At 35.1% G+C, this 22872-nt stretch overlaps 1 pseudogene; it reads left to right on the forward strand.

Annotated features, from left to right (window-relative positions):
- The first annotated feature begins 14210 nt into the window (after positions 1 to 14210).
- On the forward strand, positions 14211 to 16649 carry LOC143388907 (tRNA (adenine(58)-N(1))-methyltransferase, mitochondrial pseudogene; annotated as a pseudogene).
- The last annotated feature ends 6223 nt before the right edge of the window (positions 16650 to 22872 follow it).

Genomic DNA, 22872 nt, shown 5'->3' on the forward strand with positions numbered 1-22872 from the left:
AACAAAATGTAATCTACAACAAATTGTAACTCGGCATCTTTGCTAACGGTGTCATTGCTGAAATAATTTTTCCAAGGTCTTCTGGCATGGAGCCATCAATTGGCTTGGTATTGTGGCATTTTGTATCCTCCCCTTCTGCTTGTAGCAGATTGTTTGTGGTGTTTGTGTAAAAACACCTGTTGTCGTTATTTAAATTAAACAAAAGGGGGAAATGTTAGGGTCTATAAACAAGTCAAGATGGTGCCTGGCATTTTGCTAGAGGGAGTGGTTTGTGAAGTAACGCCAGTGAGCCATTAAGTGTGGAGATTACTTATTGGTTGACTGCTGTATCTAGTTTATGTTAATTAAGATAAACTGTGTGGAATGTATATATACTCCTCCTGCCCTACAATAAATGGCTCCCACTCCTGCTGTATCAATCTACACAAGTTGCTCGTCACCCCTCCCCCTCCCCGGTTATTTTGCTGCAGCCAGACTGTAGCATCTCCCAAGGCCATTGCTAACCCTGCTTTGTGATTCTAGTTCTTTCCATAGTAAAGTCTTGGAATAGTTCCACCTTTCATTCTTCTCTTGAGCCCCCCAATTTCCTCATCTCTCTTCCCTCCAGCCTCCTGATGGGTGGTGGTTTCTAGCTATTGGTAACTCCTGGTTTATCCCAAAGCCTCAGCAACTCCATTGCCTGAGTGATGAAAATTCTGTACAGTAAATTCATTCTGTGAAAGTGCTTGAAGTGGTTTCTGTATTCCTGCCCAGACCCTGAACACAAACTTTATTATTTTAAAAGTAAGGTGCTTATTTTTTAATCTCATTTCCAGAACATTTTGTGTAGATAGGAACATGCAAAGACATGTGAAACATATACATTGAATTTGCTTAAGATATATTCAGGGTTTAAAAAAAATAATAATTTCTAGCTTTCACATAACCTTTCTCCTCTTTTTCCTTAAAATGAAATCTGAGGAAAATAATTTTTGTAGAAGATTCTTTTTTTTCAGTTGGTTTATGTACAAACAGGTGTGCTTCTTTTTGGTTGATTTTATTTGTTCTTTTTAGATATATGTGATAGTCGAGTGTGTTTTGACAAATTATACATACATGGAGTATTCCTTATTCTAATTATGATCCCATTCTTTTAGTTGTACATGATATGGAGTTTCACTGGTCTTGTATTCACATATGAACAAATGCAAGTTATGTTTTTGTTTTGCAATAGTGTTTTTATATAGATACAATCAGAGGGCAACCATAAGAGCATTTACAGACTTCTGACAGTGCAGAAATTCACAGGTAGAGCAATGAACATAAGGCCTCTTTACATATGTTTATCATAGTTAATAGGAAAAATCGCCATTTGGTCAACAAATTCTAGAATTGATCCTCCAGGCAAAGGAGACAGATACAAAATCTGGCAGTTTTTAGGCAAACACTTATTTTAAATGTCAAAAAGGAATCTGTCTTATGGAAGTAAAACCAGCACACCTCTGGCAAACAAGTTTTATACCACAGGCAGGTGTCATACAGAAACACTTAAAAGAGTCATTTGCTATTTGCATACATTGCATCTACTATAAAAATTATTCATCAAACCCTGATCCTTCTAGAATAACAAACTGATGGCAGAAAATCCATGAGACCCTAAGGGGTAGAATTATTGGTTAAGAAGTGATCCAGTTTCCAGGTCAGAAAAAATTGTTTCTTAGAATTCTTGGACTAACACTCTGGTCCAAAAGAAGATTATAACACAAAATCAATAATTAAAGTACATAAACACACACTATCAGCTAATGACTTTCCCCAGGATATTGTGCACCTACTTGCCTTCATCTGACTTTTTTAAGGGTACCTGCTTTTCAGATATACCATCCAATACTGATTTATGACCCATCTGAAGTTTTTTTTTTTTTTAACTATTATACATGTTGAGTTACAGTATGGACTCAGCACCTGCCCCATATAACCTTCAGGATGCTCTGAGGCTTCTGTGCACCCACACAGGATCCATCCATTTTATTTCTTATATGTGGCAATTTATGACTTTTCATTGGAGAGAGAGAGAGAGAGAGAGAGAGAGAGAGAGAGAGAGAGAGAGAGATTGAGTTACACTAAGCATCAAGGTTTATTATAACATCACATTTTCTTCCTGCTATATGTGAATTTCTTGCAACTTTGTGATTGTTTATAAAATACATTATTTTTTTTCCTCTCTGAGAATCCATGGGAAATAATTTTATAGATGGAAAGTCATGCCTTAGCTGGGGAGGTTTATTGTATATAACATTTCTCCTTTATCAGATGAACCTACAAATTCTTCAAATAATAAGAGTAGAAAAATGAACATGTATGAAAAAAAAGCCAGGAATCTAACAGTACTGACTTCATAGACTATGGAAGAAAATTCAAGGCAATATTTCTGCTTGAGATCTAAAGACAACCACACTCTAGCCATATGATCTCGGAAGAATTTGTAAATAGGGAAATTGAGTAGGTATTTATAAAATTTGGTTTGGAATATGTTTAAAAACTAGGCATATTTCCTATTTTTATATTACTTAATAAATTGGGAAGATGGATAGATAGATGGATGAATGAATGAACAGATGGATAAATTAGATAGATAGATAAATTCACTTTAAGTTGTTTGCCTGAGTTAACCAGTTTGTACTACTTTTTTGGCATTAAGTAAGTAGAGTACATGCCAGAATTTAAGGATTTTTGCATGAAATCTTTGAACAATATTTGAAATTGAACTCTTCAAAAAAACAGAAATCATTTTCTGAGGATTTGGTCTTCCACAAATATGATTTTTAATGTAGAGCAAAAGTTTTTATTGTAGCCAAGTGTATTTGAACATGCAAATTTAGAATTAACATTTAGTTTTGTGAAACACGACTTCATAGTGTAACTTTTCACTTATATGAGGAAGATAAAGAGCAATAAGCTGACAGATGTCCAGTGTGGGAAGGAGCAGAAAGAAACCTGGGCAACATTGGGACTACAGGAGGAAGAATGTAGAAGAAGCAAAGAAAAGTAAGGGGATGTGAAGAGCTTTATTTCAATAACAAAGTGCAAGTCGCTTTATTATGTAAAACTTTTGGATAGTTTTTCTCTCATTATAGTATCATCTTCTTACTTCCTTCTATTTTTTAACAACTCAATATTTATATTTTTTTGATCTTTGGGACTATGTCTAGTCTTATAATTAATTTTGTTAAATATATTAAAATAAACACATCCACCTAATATTTTAGTGTAATGCTTTGGAGAATTTTTGAAGGCTAAAGATATAATATTAAGTTCTGAAGAAAAACAGGAAAAAATGAAATGTATAATAACAGCAGGCTTAGTCTAATTTTAAGTCAGGAAAAAAATTGACATGTGCTTTATGGAATATAAAGAATAATATATCAATAGGTAGCTAAGTTGCCTAAGGTAGAAATTAATCATTAAAAGATGGTGATATTTCAGGAACGCTTTAAACTTTAAATGATCCTTTTAACATAAGTGTCACTTCTCATGATAAAGCATTGTGTTCCAAGCATGTCCTTCACTGAGTTTTAGAGGGATCTAATTCCAGAAGTGGATAAGGCTATTGTGCTTCTTGCTATGAGTCTGAATATTGGTTTTAAATAACAAATCCTTTGCTAAACAAAGGACAGCAGCTGTTTTTGTCAGAAAGATATTTCTCATCCCTAGCAGATTCTATGCCCAATGACAAGTTTTTTCAGAAAAAAACTCCCGATTTCCATTTCTCCAGATCAGTCCTAACTGAGGAGAGAGACAAAATGGAAATCACACTATATTTTTTTCATTTATCCTCCAACATATTCAAATGAGCAAAACATACTTAACATCTTACAAACATCAACAGCACTCCAGTCTCTAGAAAGCAAAGGAAGCAGCAAGAAGAACCTGTTGGCCTTCTGTGCAATATGGAGGGGGTGCAGAAGGAGGCAGCTGATGCACCTTAGGAGAGGGCACCAACACAGGCTGTCCTCACATGTCAGTAATCACAGGACAACCTGGACTATCTTGCACCCTGTCTGCTCTACTTCCTGTGCTCTTGCACCATCTCCCACTGGCCTGTCACACAACAGCAGAGCCTTAGGGATCACACGAGTTGGCTACCATGTGGGAACATTCTGTCTCTCTACTGGAGTCAAAAGATGAGAGATTTACCCACCAATGATCAATGTGTTCCCTCCTCTTCCCACTATTTCTCATTTCCCACCCAGTCATCTCAAATGCTTACCAACACTTTCTGGATGCCAAAGGAATTTGGATTGCAAAACAGATATGGTAAAGGTATATTAGAAATATCATTTTATTTGTTTCAGATTAGCATAGCTTTATTACCTAAACCATCCCTGTATATTCATCATCTGTTTTTCCTTTATGGATTTTTGGGGCCCATAAATTGGCTGCTTTTTAACAAACTGCATCATTTCCTGTTTTAGTCAGCTTTATTTTCACTGTAACCAAAAGATCAGAAAAGAACAATTATCACAGAAAAGTTGATTTGCGGCTCAGGGTTTCAGGGGTCAAAGTCCATAGATGGCCAACTCCATTACTCTGGGCCCAAAGTAAGCAGAACATCATGGTGGAAGAGAATCAAAGATGAATGCATCTATTCACAATAATCAGGAAGCAGAGAGTTCCACTCATAAGAACAAAGTATAAACCTCAAAAGTCATGCAACCAGTGATCTGCCTTCTATAGTCACACCCTACCTGCATACTTACTGTCCAATTAATCCTGGTTAGTGCATTAATGCACTGATTAGATTAAGGTCCTCATAACCCAATCATTTCACCTACAAACTTTCTTGCATTGTCTCACATATGAGCTCTTGGGAGACACCTCACATCTAAACCATGACTTCTTTTTACTTTGTAAAATTTGCCAAAATAATTAACAGGTTTTCTGGGTTTGCCTACTCTATGACATAATGCACATAGATTACAAAACAAGTTAGTAAAAAACTAATTTAAAATAATCTTATAGAGATGGGTAGGAGAAACTATGGAATGCATTTGTTACTATTCATTTTATCTCTTTGTTTTATATATTTATATTTTTAAAGGTTAACTTGGATCACATGGACTTTATTGCTTGTCTTCTCTGCCTATGACAAATAAATGGGTTTTATTTACTTTTCTTTTGATAAAGTATTTTGATAAATACTTCCTAAAATTTAATTGGTAGGCATTCAAATCAAATCCCTTCTCTTAAAGTTGGGAGTAGAGTGGGGCACATCTTCTCTAGGGTCTATTACACAGTCAGTGAAAAGAGAAAGTAGATGCTCATGGGCACACAGTATTGTATAAGAAGGAGCTGACCTTCTAAAGCCCACAGACATATCTCCATTGTAAGAATGTCCTTGAATCCTTTTAACTCACTTTCTAGGTTTCTTTATGGCTGAGTAATATTCCACTCTGTAACTATAATTTCCACAAGATTTTGGACAGAGAATGATGGTACTGCTTTAATGATGGTACTGCTATAATAATAATAACTTAAGAACCAGAATATGGGGTCCATATTAAACAAGTTTTTTTTTCTGTATTCTAACTGGGAAGTTATAATAATCTAAAGATTATGTTAATGAGGAAACAGCAAAAGCTTAAAAACAAACAACATTATTCTTGTCCTACTTTTTTTACATCAATTTCATAACCAATCCATGTGCATTATAGTTATGAAGTACAAATAGAGAGGTATCCCCAAAAATCATTTAACTTAAATCAAAAATCTATTTGTAACAGGTGTAAGTGTCTTTCCCATGACTTGAAATGATAGACTTTTTTTCCCCTCTACTTCAGGAATGGTGACATGGTGCCAAAAACCATAGCAGGGAATAATTTTTGTTCCATCTGTTCACTGAGTGGTGTCTTGGTCATTGCTCTACCTGCTCCGGTGATTGTTTCCAACTTCAATCATATCTACCACCAGAATCAATAAGCAGACAAATGAAGGGCACAAAAGGTGTGTATTCAGCTCTGAGAAACCATGAACTGGCATCTCTTGCTATTTCTAATGAGCTTCAGAATTTCCTATTTGCTATTCAGTGCCAAATTGTTCTATGCTAAAGAGAAATTGAACATCAGTGACTCAAAGCAAGGAATATTTCTGAAATGAATATGCTACAGGTTCATTACTGGTTTAGAGATGAAACTTCATCTTGACAATGTACTTCCAGTCGTTCAAGCCTGGTAAAGACTATCATGATCAACCACTGCCTCCCCAAGCCTTTCCTGGAAGTGGCCCATGACTATTGAATTATCCAAAACAAGTCACATAACCATGTCTAACTTCAAAATCAGCAGGAAACAAACCTACTATGGGGCTGGATGCAGAAAGTAAGTAATAATTGATGGAGAGCACCAATTACAGCAGTAAATTCAAAGAAAGATTTTTGGCAAATTTTATTAAAATCGAGTTTCTAGATCTGATTTATTTAATCTCTATGAGGGATAAAGCTGGTTCCACTAGCTTGAATAAAGTGTGTCACAGACATTTTGTTTATTTGACAACACAGAAAGTAGGATATATATTATGATTTGTAACTGATTTTTACTTCGGACCCAGCAGTTTCCTGTTTCTCTGATCTTTTTGCCAGTTACTTAATTCTCCTAAGTACACACCACATACCTATTTGTAAAATGGGAAAACAATAATATTAAGATTATTCCAGGCATTGGACTAACATTTTTAGAAATATAACTAATAGAATCTTCACAGCATCTCTAGAAGTTGGTTACTTTATTCTTTCAACTTTATGGATGGGAATCCTAAGGTATTCAGGAATTGAGCAATTCTAAGGTCACATACCTGATGAGTTGGAGAGCCACCATTCAACCCAAGCCAGGCTGGCTCTCAGTTTCACACAACTTAAACATTACCATCAGTTGTGTCTCAGAAACACTGATTGATTATTAGCATACTCCTCTTCCCCATTCTGTGTAAAAATAGTAACCTGGAAAGGCAGGGCCCTTTCAGCTTGAAAATAATTCTAGGTTTGGGCACAGTGACTCAGGAGGCTGAGGGAGGAGGATCACAAGTTCAAATCCAGCCTCACCAGTTTAGCAAGGCCCTAGATAACTTAGCAATACCCTATCTCAAAATAAAAAAAATAAAAAGAGCTAAGGATGAGACTCAGCAGATAAGCACCCCTGGGTTCAATCCTCAGTACCAAAAATTAAAATAAAGATAGAAGTCTCTTCTGTAGTTTTCTCAATACCAACACTGCTCTATTTCCAGTATCCTTCATGATCACTGTATCTTTGTCCTTCAAAAATATCTTTTAGAAACCGTTTATAAACATTTTCTAAAGCAGATGCACAATTTGGATAATGTGGTATAACTATAAAATATCATGAGTGATTTGGTGCAGTTCATAACTGGCTTTATAGGTAATTACAGAATGAATTTTAAATCTACTTTTGAGCAATTTTTTGTCTCTTTAGTAAAGTATAAAATCTCATATAGTGTGAACTCTTTGTAAAGTTCAGGTTAATCACTATGGTCATACAGTGTGTTGTCCAGAGAATTCGTTTTATGTCTATTGTCAGTGGTCCTCTTCCTTCAGCAAAGATCACTGTTTCAACTTTGGAGTTGATTACTTAATAGATAAATCTCCCACTCTATCCCATTTTTGGACTAATAACTAGTTTTAACTCCTAATGATAAGAATAATAAATATCCCAGATAACATGAATGCAGAGAACTGATCATCCAATAAACAGGGAGAAATTTAAAAGGCACCCTCTGGACGATGGTGACCTTATGCAGGATTCAGGACACACCTTCAGAGCAGCATTAGGAGGACTTAAGGCCACTCTTCCAGGGCACTTTGTGTAGGATTCTTGGTCCTGCCATACTTTGATCCCCTACTGGGAATACATCCTCTGAAATATCACATGTCTCTGAAATATCACATGTCTCCCATGAAAGCTACCTTGCACCACCCACCAATCTCCATTCTAGGAATGTTTTCTTTAAACGTAAGAACCACTGTATGAAAACTATAAGAAGCACAAATGTGATTATCAAATATCCAATTCCCAAAATATCTGTTTTTTTTTTTTGTAATTTGTCATGTACAACAATAAAGAAAGTCTTAGAATATTTTAGAAGCCTTTTGGTTAACTAAATTTTAAGAGCCAAAGTAAAAGTGATGTTATAAAGTATACAAATTAAAAGGTGTGTTTTAAGAATGACTTTGGCATTTAAAAAGTATCATCTGTATTTTAAATTTCTGTAACAATACATTGAATTTTACATATGAGCACTAGAAAAATTGGCCTAATAAGCCAAATATAATAACCTAATATAATATATTCAGTTAATAGTCTATGCCCAATAAGCTAAGCATAATCCTCTAAGAACTTAGGTATTCAACAAAATAATTTAACAAGGGACATTTCCTACTTTCCTTCCCAGAAGATAAAAAAAAAGAAAAGAAAAGAAATGAATTCATTAGGTTAAGAAAGTTTGCATTTATCTGGGCTGGAGTGATTTGACAGATATTAAGATTAGGCAAAACTAACCAGTTGATTCAGTCAAGCAAGCAGTCTGCTCAATAGAAACATTATTCAAGCTGACCAATTAACTTAATATGGTAAGATGGTTTCTTAGATCAAATTTTTTGGCATTTAGTCCAATTGCCAGCTCCAAACTCTAGAAAAATCTTGAATGTGCATAATATCAAGCCTTTGAGAAAATTCCACCTTCACTGTCAGGAATACTTTCTTTCTATGCTCTTTCCCCCCAGCATATATTTTCTCTGATTTCACTACACACTGCTGCCTTTTAAAGGGAATGTATTGTTTACCCCCATTTTTATCAATCCTTCATAATCTGAACTGCACATGGACATGTGCATAAATGTAGGTTTTTAATGAGACATCTCCCATGCCCCCACTCTGTGCAATTGTATTTTAATAGATTTATTTTTCCACTCAGCTATTCAATACGTGTTTATTGAATACCTTCCAATAGGTGGTAGGGTTGATATTTTAAAGCAAGTGGTACACCTTACTTTGAAATATGAATGAGGTCATACATAATTTGCAGATTCACCAGGTAACCTTTGTTCATCATGTAATAGAAACAATGGTGATTATAACTGTAATTTACAAATACTAGTAACAACAACAAACTCTTTCTAGGCTGTCTAGTATGTCCCAGGTACTTTATAATATTCACAATCAACTTACAAAGAGGGTGATATTGTTATTTCCATTTTACAGCTAACTTGCACACAAGCACACATTTGTTGATTAAAGTCCAAGACCAGAAAATTCTACATTGTTCATACTGTGAAGTCTCTGTTACCTAAGGGATTTTCCTGTAAGGAACTTAAAATACAGTGAGAAACTTAGAATCAATGAGCTACTGTGCAATATATATGAATATCTTATTCTCACATGGAAAAGATTTTTTACATTCATACAGATAGATGTTACTGATACTCTGTCTTTTATCACATCCTGCTATGGTACTTCTCAGACTTTAAATTAATTTGAATCATCTGGAGAGCATGTTAAAACACAAATTGGATCCTGTTGCTAAAACACAAATTGGATCCTATTGTTAAAAAGCAAATTGAACCCTGTTCCCAAAGCTTCTGATTCTGTAGTTTTCAGTTGCAGCCTAAAAATTTGCATTTCCAACAAGTTCTCAGTGATACGGCTACTGCTATCACACTCTAAGAACCATTGCCAAGTGTACTCAGCAAGGTCCAAATCAGAAAATTTTTTAAACATAATTCTAGATAACACATAGACAAGAAATGAATCCTTGTTGGAGCCTGAGAAAGATCTCATTTATATTATCCACTACTAAAAACAAATTTATTCAATTTCTACCCAAGTTTCTGTGGATAATCTAAGTTTTGTTATTTGTCTATATTTTAATGATCACTCATATAGGAATTTTGGATTACATACTTCTCCCTACCTACTCTAGGTTTAGCCTTGTTGAATCACCTCTGCTCTTAGCTCTTCACTCCTGTCCACACTACCTAATGTAGCCACCTGGCAAATTCCCATTCAGGGTACAACACTTAGGTCACATATCACTGCTTCCATCAGAATTGTTCTGGCTATTGTAGGCAACCTTAATTTCTCCCTTCTTTCTCCCACAATAGTGTGTATAATCTATTATCATGTATTAAACTGTATTGTCCCTCTCTTCCACCATAAAAAGTATAGTGCAGTAAATGTGTGGCACAAAATAGCACTGGTATCTGTGAGAGGTCCTGAGTTCAATACTTGGCACAAAACATAAATAAATAGGAAGCATTATTTTGCTTCTGATGCCTTTCTACATCTTCTTTCAATTCTTACCTTTCCCTACCCAGAGTCCTCTTACCATCCTGTCATTTCTTCAGCTGACCCAATTCCCTGACTGTTTCTGCCCAGCACTGCCATCCCAGGATTCACCAGGCAAAGAATATTCTACTGACTTCCACTGACTTCCTTCCACTCTCACTTTTTTATTATTGTTTGGTACTAAAAATTTGTCTCATTTTTAGGGCAGCTACTTTCCTTAGCAAATGGAAAGATTCCAATAAACTCTTTAAATTTTTAAAAGCTGAGAAAGCTTAATGTGTTAAATTCACATGAAGCGTTTTACTAAACCATAAATGAAAGAAACAACCAAACATTAAATTTCCAGAACACATGTTACGGGAAGTATGGTGGGCTGATATCTGAGGAATAAGTAATTGGCTGAGATTACCAAGTGAAGAGATTTTCTGTTTTTTCTCCCTTAAGCTGCCTGGGATACGTTAATTCTTCAAAATTAATTAAATAGACTAGTTTGTGATTTGATGACAAAATGGTCCAGGAACATCCCTAAATCTGCAGCACATCTTATATAGAAAGTAGCTATTCATTTAAGTGAATTGCTAACTCAAAGGTATTTTTTAGGGATCTTTCTCTGATTGGTGCTTAGCCTCTGTTCCAGAAAATACATTATAAATTTAAATAATATTATTTATCATAACTAGGAATCATCTACTTACTAAAAGCAATTGTGTTACCCTGCATACTAGTTTCTGAATGCTTTGTCTGCATAGAAGTCTGTTCCATGTCAAATTAATTTAAGAAAAATTATACACTGTATCCTCCTTTTACCCTTACATATGTCATGAAGAACCCAGCTTTGAGGAAAACCTGCCTGACATCTCAACATTCCCAAAACTTGTCTTGTCCACAGAACCAGTGATTTGCTTTATTTGTTTCATTTGGATTTTATGCATTACACTTATCATTCCTTGAAACTGACTGAGAAATCCTGCTGAGATTAGAGGATTAGGCAAAACTGAATTTCTGAGAAATTGGGATGAATAGGAGAAATGTGCTTAGGAGATGAACAGCTTTTACCAAACACCATCAGTATTTCTTAAAGCAGATAAATAGTTCAAAAATAACTACTTAGCTTTTATTCTAAAACTGACAATACAAACTCTATTTTTAATTAACACTTTGGAAACCTTCTACTTTCCAATCGACCACAGTTAATTATTTACTGAAACTTCACCCTGATTTCCATTTTTGTTGCTGGCAATTTGCCATGACATGAAGTTCTCATTTCCTTCCAGGGTAGAGAAGAGGATTGGAAGAATTTTTTTTAACCTCTCAATTATACAAACTGGACTTGCCAAGACGGTTGTACTGAAAAGGTCATAAGTAAAATCATTTTCTAAAGTATTTTTATAAAATAATTTTTCTCAATTACCTGCTGGAACCAAAGTAATTAAGGACCTCAAAGGGGTCTTGAAAACATTCAACAGATATTTGGCATGTACCACCAATGAAACAATATCGTGTCAAAGTAAGACAAAAGAGGCTGAACAAAGATGAGAGATTCTTTTGCTAATGCACTGTATGAATCTGGCAAAAATGACCATGCTGTCTCTAAAACAACTTATTTTTCTCTAAGGTTAGAACCACTTTTATAGTAGTATTGGCTACTGTATGTAGATTTGCAATTATATGAAGAGAACTATATGTCATCTTTTTTTGCTGGGTAACATTTTTGGTTAATGTACATGTCTCATTAATGAAAGAATGAAATAGGTGACTATGATAAAAGTGATATTATATATATATATATATATATATATATATATATATATATATATATATATATATATATATAGTAGTTGCAAAAGGAAGAAAGGGAAGGAAGGAAGGAAGGAAGGAAGGAAGGAAGGAAGGAAGGAAGGACGGAAGATGGAGAGGTAGGCAGGAAGGCTGGTAGTCAAAGAAACCAAGGGAATGAAGAAAGAGGAACTTGGCCTGAGGGAAGGCAAAAGAATTTGAGGGTGACTCAAAGAAGCAAGTGTAGCATGGCCCAAGTGGAAGCAGAGACAGTGGCTGGATAATGTCAGTCTTTGGAGTCAAGTGAGCAATTTTGATTTTTGTGTCCTGATAGATTATATTTGAATTTTTAAACAAAGATATGGACAAGTCTATAACCTATTAGTACTTTCTTAGTACTTACTTAGTATTAAGTTTTAAAGACTGATACTTTGTAGCTTATATGATATTAGATGAACTTAAATGATAATGGTAGAATTCATTTTGTCATTTTCCTCTTGTTTCCTTTTTTCAATTACTTTACCAATGAAAACTATTTTTTTAAATCAAAAATTACTTTCAACACCACCTATAAAAATATAGGGTAACCAATAACAGAATGACTTCTTCAATTCTAATTGCTAGGAGATAAATTAAAATCTCATTCAGGATAACTTGCATTATGTGTGTGAAATGTACATTGTAAAAGAAGAAATCAGATTATGAATCTTTTGTGCACTTTTTTTCCTCTAAAATGTAATATTTAACATGAAATTTTGCCTTATCTAATCAAATTATTCTCTGGACTCTAAACAGTAGAATGTTAAATTTCATGTGTTTCAAATGCTTTTCTCAGCAAAGAGATGACCAATGAGTAACTGAAACAATCTATTTCCTATTAGCCAGTGAATTGCTTCAATTGTTTTACTAATATTTTAGGATGAGAGATGGTTAAGTGAAATTCGGTATGTGCAAAGTATTCCATTAGAAGGCCATTTCTGTGCACACAAAGGAAAAACAATAATTGAAGTTATTCTCTAGCAATCAGACCAAAATGTTTCCCTTCTATTTCTAAGGTAAAATTCTTGAATAGGCATTTTAGGAAGCAATTCTTTGCTAAACATTTTAAAAGTAAAATTGACACTGTGCATCTGTAAAATAGGGTGTGTGAAATGATGCCCATTACTGATTGCCTATGGGCTAGAAGGTAGTGGATGGAGAACAGCTGGAGTAGTGTGGTGGAAGCCTGCAATCTCAGCTTATCCCAAAGCTAATGCAGGAGGATTGCAAGTTGGAGGCCAGCAAGGGCAATTTAGCAAGACTCTGTCTCAAAATAAAAAAAATAAGAAGGCTGGAATGTAGCTGAGTGGTAGAGCAGTGCTCTCTACCAAGGTTCAATCCCCAGCACTATGCACATCCATGTGCGCGCGCGCACACACACACACACACACACCCTGAACAAAGACTGAGGTCATGAGTTCTCCCTGTAATATATCACAAAGAAAAGAGGCCATGAAAGTTCAGTGCTCATTCATTCTGAGTCAAGCACAGTGACCCATTTAACAGATAAACATTTTATTTTCTTAGCTAATAAGTTATATTTTCTTATATACCAGAAATTATATAAAGAAATCAGAAGTGTCTTCAATATCTTATTTTCAGATTAAAATTTTTTTCAATCCCAAGTGAAGGTATTTGCTACTATTTAACAGTATTACTGTGGTGTTCTATAAAATAACCTCTTCATGATTTCAATTTGTTTAAAAAATAAAGTCAATGTAAATTTTTAAATTTCCTGTAGATATTATCTATATTCATTTCCAGGGTTTTTCCCTTCTAATTTCTGACTTTCTATTTTATCCTTAAATTTATAAATTATATTCTAAGATAAAGTTAATTTGTCAATGAACACTGGATCCACTGGCACGCATCAATCCCTCAGTCTAACTAGAGAGATTTTATTTCCACACAAGCGTCAAAGAAAAGTGGTTCTAATATTCTAATCTGTTGGAAAATGGTGTTAGTAAAAGAAAGCTATACATTTTGTTTATTTTAATTTCAAATGTGCTTCTCTGCTTTCTTCATGTTTTCTTCCAACTCTGAAATAGAATCATGAATTCGTGGATGAACAAGTCTTTGAAGAAAGCTGCATGGAAGTTACCACCGTTAACCGTCCTTCAAGTCACAGCCCATCTCTCTCTTCACAACAAGGAGTCACCAGCACTTGCTGTTCATGTCAACACACAAAAAAACTTTCTGCATCCCAAATGCCAACGTATCTGGGAGTCATCGAGGCAGCGTGCAGGAGCTCAGCAAGATTCTAATCCGGTGTGTGGACAGAACTCCTCTATCTAACAGGTACCTGGATGAACCTACTGGTTCACAGGCTCTGTCCCTGCTGTCACATTGCCACCTATAAGCAGGGAAGTCCCAGCTCCTAGGGCTGAGAAAGGGACAAAACTGTGCAGCAAGTAGGAGAAGGAGTCCACTGGCATATCCCTTGGGGTCAAAAATAGTAATAATGTCAGTATTCACAACAGGAAGAAGAAAAGATGACTAACAATGCTTTTATTGCTTCAACTCTACAATTTTTTGTTTGTTTGAGCAAGGACCTCTATACCCAGGAGCCCCATATGTAAACTCAAAGAGCCTGAAATGACAGTCAAAACTACTAAACAGACAAGTGAAACTGACATTGATATGATTGAAAGTTATTCAATAGTACCTAAAATATACTAACATATTCAATGTAACAGTAAAAATTAAAACTATGCCTACACAAATCTTTTATTAACCTATACTTTTGATCCAAAAGATATTTTTTGGCCACATCAAATACAAAAGTCAATCTGATATCAAAAAGATAAGTTAAATTCTAAAAGATAAGTTAAATTCTAAAATTGTTTACCAGTTAATTTATGGAAAATTTATGTGAAACTTTTACACTGACATTTTCCCTTTACTTTTCATTATTTACTATTTTTTTACCATAAATGTCTAATAAAAAGTAATACATTTAAATTATACATTAGAAAGATCAACTTCTGCCAAAATGTTTTTTACTTCATTCTTTTATTTGAAGAGCATATATTCTTAGAGTGACCCTCTATAAGTTCAGTCTTGCTTCTTTGTTGGCATTTAAGAAGCTATGTTGAGTTCTTCGCAGTCAGGGCTTGCTGGAGCTGCGGCGCCTGGGTAGGCTTCTGTGGTTGGGGTCGATTGGACCCTGTGCGGCCTTGGCCAACCGCCTTTCCAAGAAGCGCGGTTACTGTGTTGCGAGTTCTCGCCTAGAGAAGTGCGAGATCAAGACAGAGAGCCAGAGGCGACACGAAGAAAAGCCCCTGACGCAGACTCGTCTCCACCTCTCCCTCTCCGCGTCCCGGGCACTGGGAACACATGTCTTTCGTCACTGGAGACACCGAGGGACGAGTCACCCCCTCGAGATCAAGCGAAGAGCGGGCTCAATTTGGTCCCTCATATTCGGAATCCGGGAATCTTCCGCTGACCCCAGTGCTTCAGTCCACTTTTGAGACCGCAGAGCTTCACGACTCCTCTTCCTGCTCAACTTCCAGAGAGGGACCCTTTCGGGCTGGGGAGCTGATTTTAGCTGCGACTGGGGAAAGAGAAACACAATATAGAAAATTATTTAGGTTGAGCAATGTCCGGCACTTAAATAGTAGCTGGGGTCAGTACCATACAGCGAGATCCTGGGGAAGTTCCCAGGCCAGGTACTGACGAGTTCCTGTGGTAAGAGTTTCATGCTGATGAGGCCGGCATTGGAAGATTATGTATTAATGATGAAAAGAGGGCCATCACATATCCAAAGGATATGAATATGATACTATCAATGATGGACATCAGCCCAGGTGATACTGTTTTGGAAGCTGGTTCGGGTTCTGGTGGAATGAGCTTGTTTTATCAAAAGCAGTTGGATTACAAGGACAAGTCATAAGTTTTGAGATACGGAAAGACCACCATTATCTAGCCAAGAAGAATTACAAGTACTGGCGTGATTCATGGAAATTAAGTCACATTGAAGAATGGCCAGACAATGTGAATTTTATTCATAAGGATATATCTGGAGCAACTGAAGATATCAAATCTTTAACATTTGATGCCGTAGCTTTGAATATGTTAAGCCCTCAAGTTGCTTTGCCTGTTTTATATCCAAATCTTAAACAGGGTGGTATATGTGCTGTATATCTAGCAAACATCACACAGGTTATTGAACTTTTAGATGGAATTCGCATCTGTGAACTTTCTCTCTCATGTGAAAAGATAAGTGAAGTCATTGTCAGAGATTGGTTGGTTTGCCTTGCAAAACAGAAAAAATGGAATTTTAGTTAAAAAAGTAGAACCTAAAATCAACAAAGATTTACAATTACATATCCAAAAGGAAACTGGAGTTGAAAGTGAGATTTGTTTTCAAGAGAATGACCATGAAGGATCACATTCTGATTTTCCATATGGATCATTTCCCTATATTGCCAGACCTATACATTGGCAAGCTGGTCATACAGTTTTCTTGTCAAGTTGAGGAAGTTCCAACCACAACTTAACTGAGTATCCCAAACGATGTCAACCTATTTGAAGATGGGAAAATATCAAACTAGAACTTTAAGCTATAAATCACTACTTTCATAGATTAGTATTTTTAGCTGTTACTATGATTTGTATAACTTTTACATATAACTTTGAAAAATAACAAAAGCTAAAAAAAGATGTGAAAGTTTGCAAAACTGCTTAAATGTCCCATTTTGACATATGTCTTGCATTTAGTTTTTGTAGCTAATGATTCCAAGTTGCTTTAGATGAGCCATCTCATTCTTCACTTCCTGTAAACCACTCCATGGATTTGTCTGTCTTCATGAAGTTAGTGTTCTTTCCTTTCTTTGATTGATGGCCTTTGGCTACTGAAATAAAATGCATTTTAAGATAAAAAAAGAAGCTATGTTGAAAACCAAGATGAGATTCTGAATTCAGACTATGTTGATTTATAAAAATTGGACCACAATGTTAAAATTTAGGACAATGAAGAATTTTTGTCTTTAAGATATTTTACATCCATCATAAAACAAAGTAGAAAACGGTGACAGTTTTAACAAGAAAATATTATGACATAAACATTTTAGCCATTTTCCATGAAAATAGTTTTAATTCCTGTTTATACTCTTCTTGATCCTTCTCCTTCCTCCTTCTCCCAAAGAGTATAACATACTGGTAAAGAATATCTTTTGAGAAAACCTTCAATTACTAAATGGGAACAGCTAACTTTTTTGGCTTCTTAAGATATGATCATCAATAAATTGAGGGCTAATTTGCATTATATACTTCAAAAAGACATAATAATGAAAGGAGATTGTGGACAAAGGAATTGAGAAATCACATGGCCTATCAAACTCTGAGTCTCTATCTTAAAGTTATTTTACTTTGCTCAGTTCAGGTTGTCCAGATCTTACCTGGTCCTTTTTCTTCCTTACATTTATAATGCAGTTTGTATGAGAAAGAGTTGATCTGGCTTTAAGAATTGTCTTTAATGTTAATGAACTGGTTAATGTTCAAGATAATATATATTAAGTTTTGATGTTTCATATTACGTTTTGATGTTTCATTTTTACATGATAATTTTCCTGAACATTTAAAATGCTACTTACAATCATTAAAATGTACATTTTTCAGCTTTATGATAAAAATTAAATAAATATCTTCTTTTCTTAAATCTATTTTTTTTCCTCATCAGCCGATCCAGCTTAAATGTCAAAATGGAAGACTGTGTTAAACTAAACTGTGAACAACCTTACGTGACTACAGCAATAATAAGCATCCCAACACCTCCAGTAACCACACCAGAAGCAGATGACAGGCCAGAGTCTCCCGAGTACTCAGGAGGAAATATTGTCAGGGTGTCTGCCTTATAAGACAATTGTATTCGGTTTAAGAGAATTTGAGCCCTGGCTGTGGAAAGAATCTCAATGTAGATGAAAGAAGAAAAATAAATAAATAAACGTTTTGCAGATTAAGACAGCAAAACAAGAAGGCTGATAGTGAAACAAAAATAATTCTTCCAAACTCGAGGATGTGAATAAAACCACCAATGACATTTCTAGACAGAGTTTGACCTGTTATATAGAGGAATATTCTGTGGCCCTTTGACTTTATGAATGAGCACAAAACAAATAAAATAAATCTTTGAACAAAATGTTCCAGTTGAATGCAAAACAAAAAAAAAAACACGGAAAACATTTTGATAAAAATGTTTCCTGTTAAAACCATGAACATTGGCTATAATGAAGATTATTACATATGGGAAAAAACTCATACAACACATTTGTATTGACTGAAGAAAACCATCATAATGCATGCTAGAATTCTTTGGAGCAGTGATCTCTGTTTCCTTATATTGTCTTCAGAATAGGCATGATAAATCATAATTGTATAAAGGGGAATTTCTGTGCACTTACAACAAGCGGATTTTTCCATGGTGGGCTGTGCAAATAAACTCCTTTTAGAACTGCAGCATTTCTCATGGGGATGCTCACTAGTAAATCTGAAGTGTTCAGATAGTTCAGTATTATCATTTAATCTTGCACCGCGTGACTGTTACAACTGCAATAATTCACTGCACACATGTTGTATCAGGAATCAGGTTTTTTTGGTGGTTGTACTTTCCAGATTATAGGTACAGTAAGAGCCACATCCATAGAAAAACTTCTGGTGTTGAAAGGTTTAGGTGACTTTTTAATCCCAAACTACCATGTCATCCATGTTTTTCAGTAGTATTCTTTGGTCCACTGTATTGCTGTGACCCAGTGCATTCTCTATTTCTAGGGTACCTTTGTATTGGGTTCATTATCATCAGAGAAACTAGCATTCACTGTAGTTCAAGTGACTTTCCTACTTTTGTATTCCCCAATAAATTATCTTCTAAGTAGATTGTCATCAATCCCCTTGTCAAAAGCTAGAGAAAAGGAGTTGACTTCTATGAATTATCTGTAATGTCTTTGCTGTTTATGGAAAAGCCCAGATACTAGATATATTGGGATGTGTTTCCTGAAGAGTTGACTGGGACTAATATTACAGGATCGACGATCTCAGAATCTTACTTGATGTATTATTTATTTTGCTTTAGATCTTGAATACATGTTGAGAATATCTAATATGAATTGGAATGCAGAGATAAACGGGAGTGCTTCATGTTGCAGTATTTGATGAAAACATTCGGCCAATGCCATTCATGAAGGTGGCACCAATTTATCTCAGAAAGGTCCTGGCAAGGTGCTGCATTCTCCACGAAATTGGGAGGACAGGAGCTTGATGATGCAAGACTGATTTCTGTGTACATTTAAGTGAAAAGTCTTTATAACTTTACACCCTTAAAATACATCAGCAGACGTGAATGTAAAAAAAGTTTTATGTCAAATAATGTTTTGTTCATTCCAAGCCACCCACCACTGTAAGGAATAAAGCTTAGTTTCTATACATGGAAAGAGTTAATAATTATCCCTCTATTATAGAGATATTCAAATGCTTATCATAACTTATAAAAATTAATTAATCCAATCATTTTTGAGTGAAGTCAGAAATTCTTACTTCCCATTTCTAGAATAGCTTCTAGAACCGTGCTGTGCACACAGTAGCTCTTAATAAACATTTGCTGAGTGAAAGTAAGATAAACTACTGTCTCATGGGAAGAATTGGCCTTATTCCTAGTATGTCTTTTAAAAAGCTACTAATCTTCCAGCAGTGTGAATATTAACAATTATATTGACACCTGCCTCTTGTCACTTCATGCTTCTAGAGCAAATATATAGTGAAACTTCTTTGATGGCATTTATTGAGAACCTTTTTAAAAACTAGACAAAGGAATTACAATCAGGAATACTTAATGTCTTTTGATTCCCAACAAGAAGTTCTATTTTCAAGTTATTGGTGATATATCAAGGAAAATGCAGTTAGGTTATTTTAGTTGACAATTCTGCCTCCTCTTTTCATTTATCACTTATCCAAAATATTAATTTCTTTATATATTTGGAAAAGAAAAAACTTTTTGATGTTTTAGGTGATTTAAAAAATATACTGTGTTGGTGGTGAGTGACTATTGATGGCTGTGTTAAGTGCATCTGTATTGTAAGTGAAATGTAATTATTTCTGTGTACCATATGGAGTAACTAAGGTCATTGTTTTGACAATTTTGTTTGAAGTTCATATATCCTATTTCAAAGGATAGCATAATACCTGCATTATGCTGGAAAAAAATAGACCTTTGGAGCATACTTACATAAAACATGTGCATGCTTGAACAGGACAATGTGGTTGACTGTTGCCCTTTTTTCTTAGACTTTATTCCTTTACAAAATCTAAGATGCACAGCACTCATACCTGGGGGAAGCCTGTGACACGTATGGACTAGAACTCAACACTTAAACCTAGTCTGAACTGGTGGACACAGCAGCCTTACATCAACAATGGGAATGTAGGAAGAAACTTCAACAGAAAAATTAGGATCATTTAAGTAAGGCCAGTTCCTGAATCTTATAAACTTCTTCATTACTACCACTTGGATTGGGCAAAATAAACTCTGAGATGGGCATGGTGGCACATGCCTGTTATCCCAGTTGCTGAGGCATGAGGATCTCAAGTTCAACGCCAGCCTCAGGTAATTTATTGAGGCCCTAAGCAACTTACAGAGACCCTGTCTCAAAATAAAAAATAAAAAAGGGCCTGGGACTGCTAAGTAGTTAAGCACCCCTAGGTTTAATTCCTGCTACCAAAAAAATAACGAAAGAAAATAAGTAAAAATATATGTATATATATAAGCTATGAGATAGTAGTTTTGATCAGAATTCCATTAAGTTTTCAAAAGATTTTTTTCCTATATATGAAAACAGAGATTTGTCTAGCTATATGTGTGAATATTTAATGTATATATATATATATATATATATATATATATATATATATTCTAAAAAAAGAATATAAGCTTATGAATATGTATGAATAATATATATTTATAGGCTTACATTCATTTTAATAATGTGCACATATTGATGGTTTCTTTTTAATACCCTGAGGAGAAAAAGAGCAAGAAAATGTTAAGTGTTTATTAGTAAAAGAAGGAAAAATACAAAGTAAATCTAAATCAGTTTAATAGGAACTGATTTAGCTAGTGCTGTGTATGATTTTTTGAGTGAATAGTTTCTGTATTTTCTTCTAAATTATTTTCCTTTATTGCCTTTGATTTATTGAGGTGTCAATCCTGCATTAAAAAGGTCCAACACACCTGCCTGCTCCTTTAACTTAGTTACAACATTGGCTTGGAAATAGCCTCCAGGAGTGATATTAATCAATGCCAGCAACATTTCTCAAAAGAATATAAAGTGTTCTTGATGTCAGAGAGATGATCTGCAGAGTCTTGTTAACAAAAAAAAGCATGTTCTCTTGAATAGGATGTTATTAGGGTATTTGTTTTATTAACACACAAGTACAACATTGTTTATTGCATTGTATAAATATCATCAGAATTTTCAACACAATTTTGTAGGAACACCTAGTTATTTTTAAAATGAGGGTTTAAACTGATTTTACCTCACCTAATTGTGTTTGAGACAGTAAAACTTTATCCAAAGAGTTAATTTTTGAACAAGTTAGCCTAAGACAATTTTAAAACTTATTTTGTTGTCAAAGGTTTTCTGTTTGAAATACTGTGGGATCCATGGCTTCTAATGGTTGGTTTGTCACGTGGCCTTTACCCTCTTTTCTCCTCAACACTAATAATTTCTTTGGCAGGCGCCTCTTGTCCCTCACGATTTGTAACTGTGGTTTCTCTGTGGAAGTCCATTAGGTACCCACTGTGTATTCTACATGAAACTCCATTCATTGAATACTTGGGAGGGGCTAGATGTTGTGCTGATGCTAGAGAAACAGAGATTAAGAAACCAGACCAGGCCAGGCACGGTGGCACAAGTCTGTAATCCCAGAGGCTCAGGAGGCCAAGGCAGGGGGATCGAGAGTTCAAAGCCAGCATCAGCAAAAGCGAGGTGCTAAGCAACTCAGTGAAACCTTGTCTCTAAATAAAATACAAAATATTGCTGGGGATGTGCCTCAGTAGTCGAGTGCCCCTGAGTTTAATCCCTGGCACCAAAAAAAGAAAAAAGAAACCAGACCAAACCTCCTCAAGGGGTTACATGGAAGAATAGCTCAAAGTCCTCTCTGCTTCACCCTGCTACTCACACTCTTAGAAGGCAGTGTCCTTTCAGCCATAGTGACAGGCAGTCTTCTGCCTCAGTCTCCTGAAGACATCTCTTCAACAGGTGTTATAGGAGGACAGTGTTCTTCAAAGTGTTTTCTCAACTTTTTCCATCGTGCTATTCAAATCCTCTTTCTGGTAGCAATAGTTCTATTATTATGGGGGTGAGGAGACACCAAATGAATCTTGGAGGAAAAATGAGAAAGGAAAAACAAAATAAAACAAAAGATAAGAGAGGCAAAGCTTTACATGTAAGAGTCGAACATGTTTTTAAAAAATGAAAACAAAAACTAACCTTTACCAAGTATGCACTCCACAATTCCTACTGCAATGTGAGAGAAAGTGAAGAAAGCTGTTAAAATAGTTTTGCAGGAGTAACAATGCATCTGTGAATCCTAACATCATAAGCTCTATTGAAATATCTGAAAGAATGAGGCAACAAAATAGTACATCTGAGAAGAAAGGTAAGTTTCTTTCTTATCAGGAGCACTCACCACAAAGTAGGCTTTAGGGGTTTATGTCAATTCCAAAACATGGGAA

The sequence above is a fragment of the Callospermophilus lateralis genome, unplaced genomic scaffold (assembly GCF_048772815.1).
Source record: "Callospermophilus lateralis isolate mCalLat2 unplaced genomic scaffold, mCalLat2.hap1 Scaffold_45, whole genome shotgun sequence".
NCBI classification, from domain to species: Eukaryota; Metazoa; Chordata; class Mammalia; order Rodentia; family Sciuridae; genus Callospermophilus; species Callospermophilus lateralis.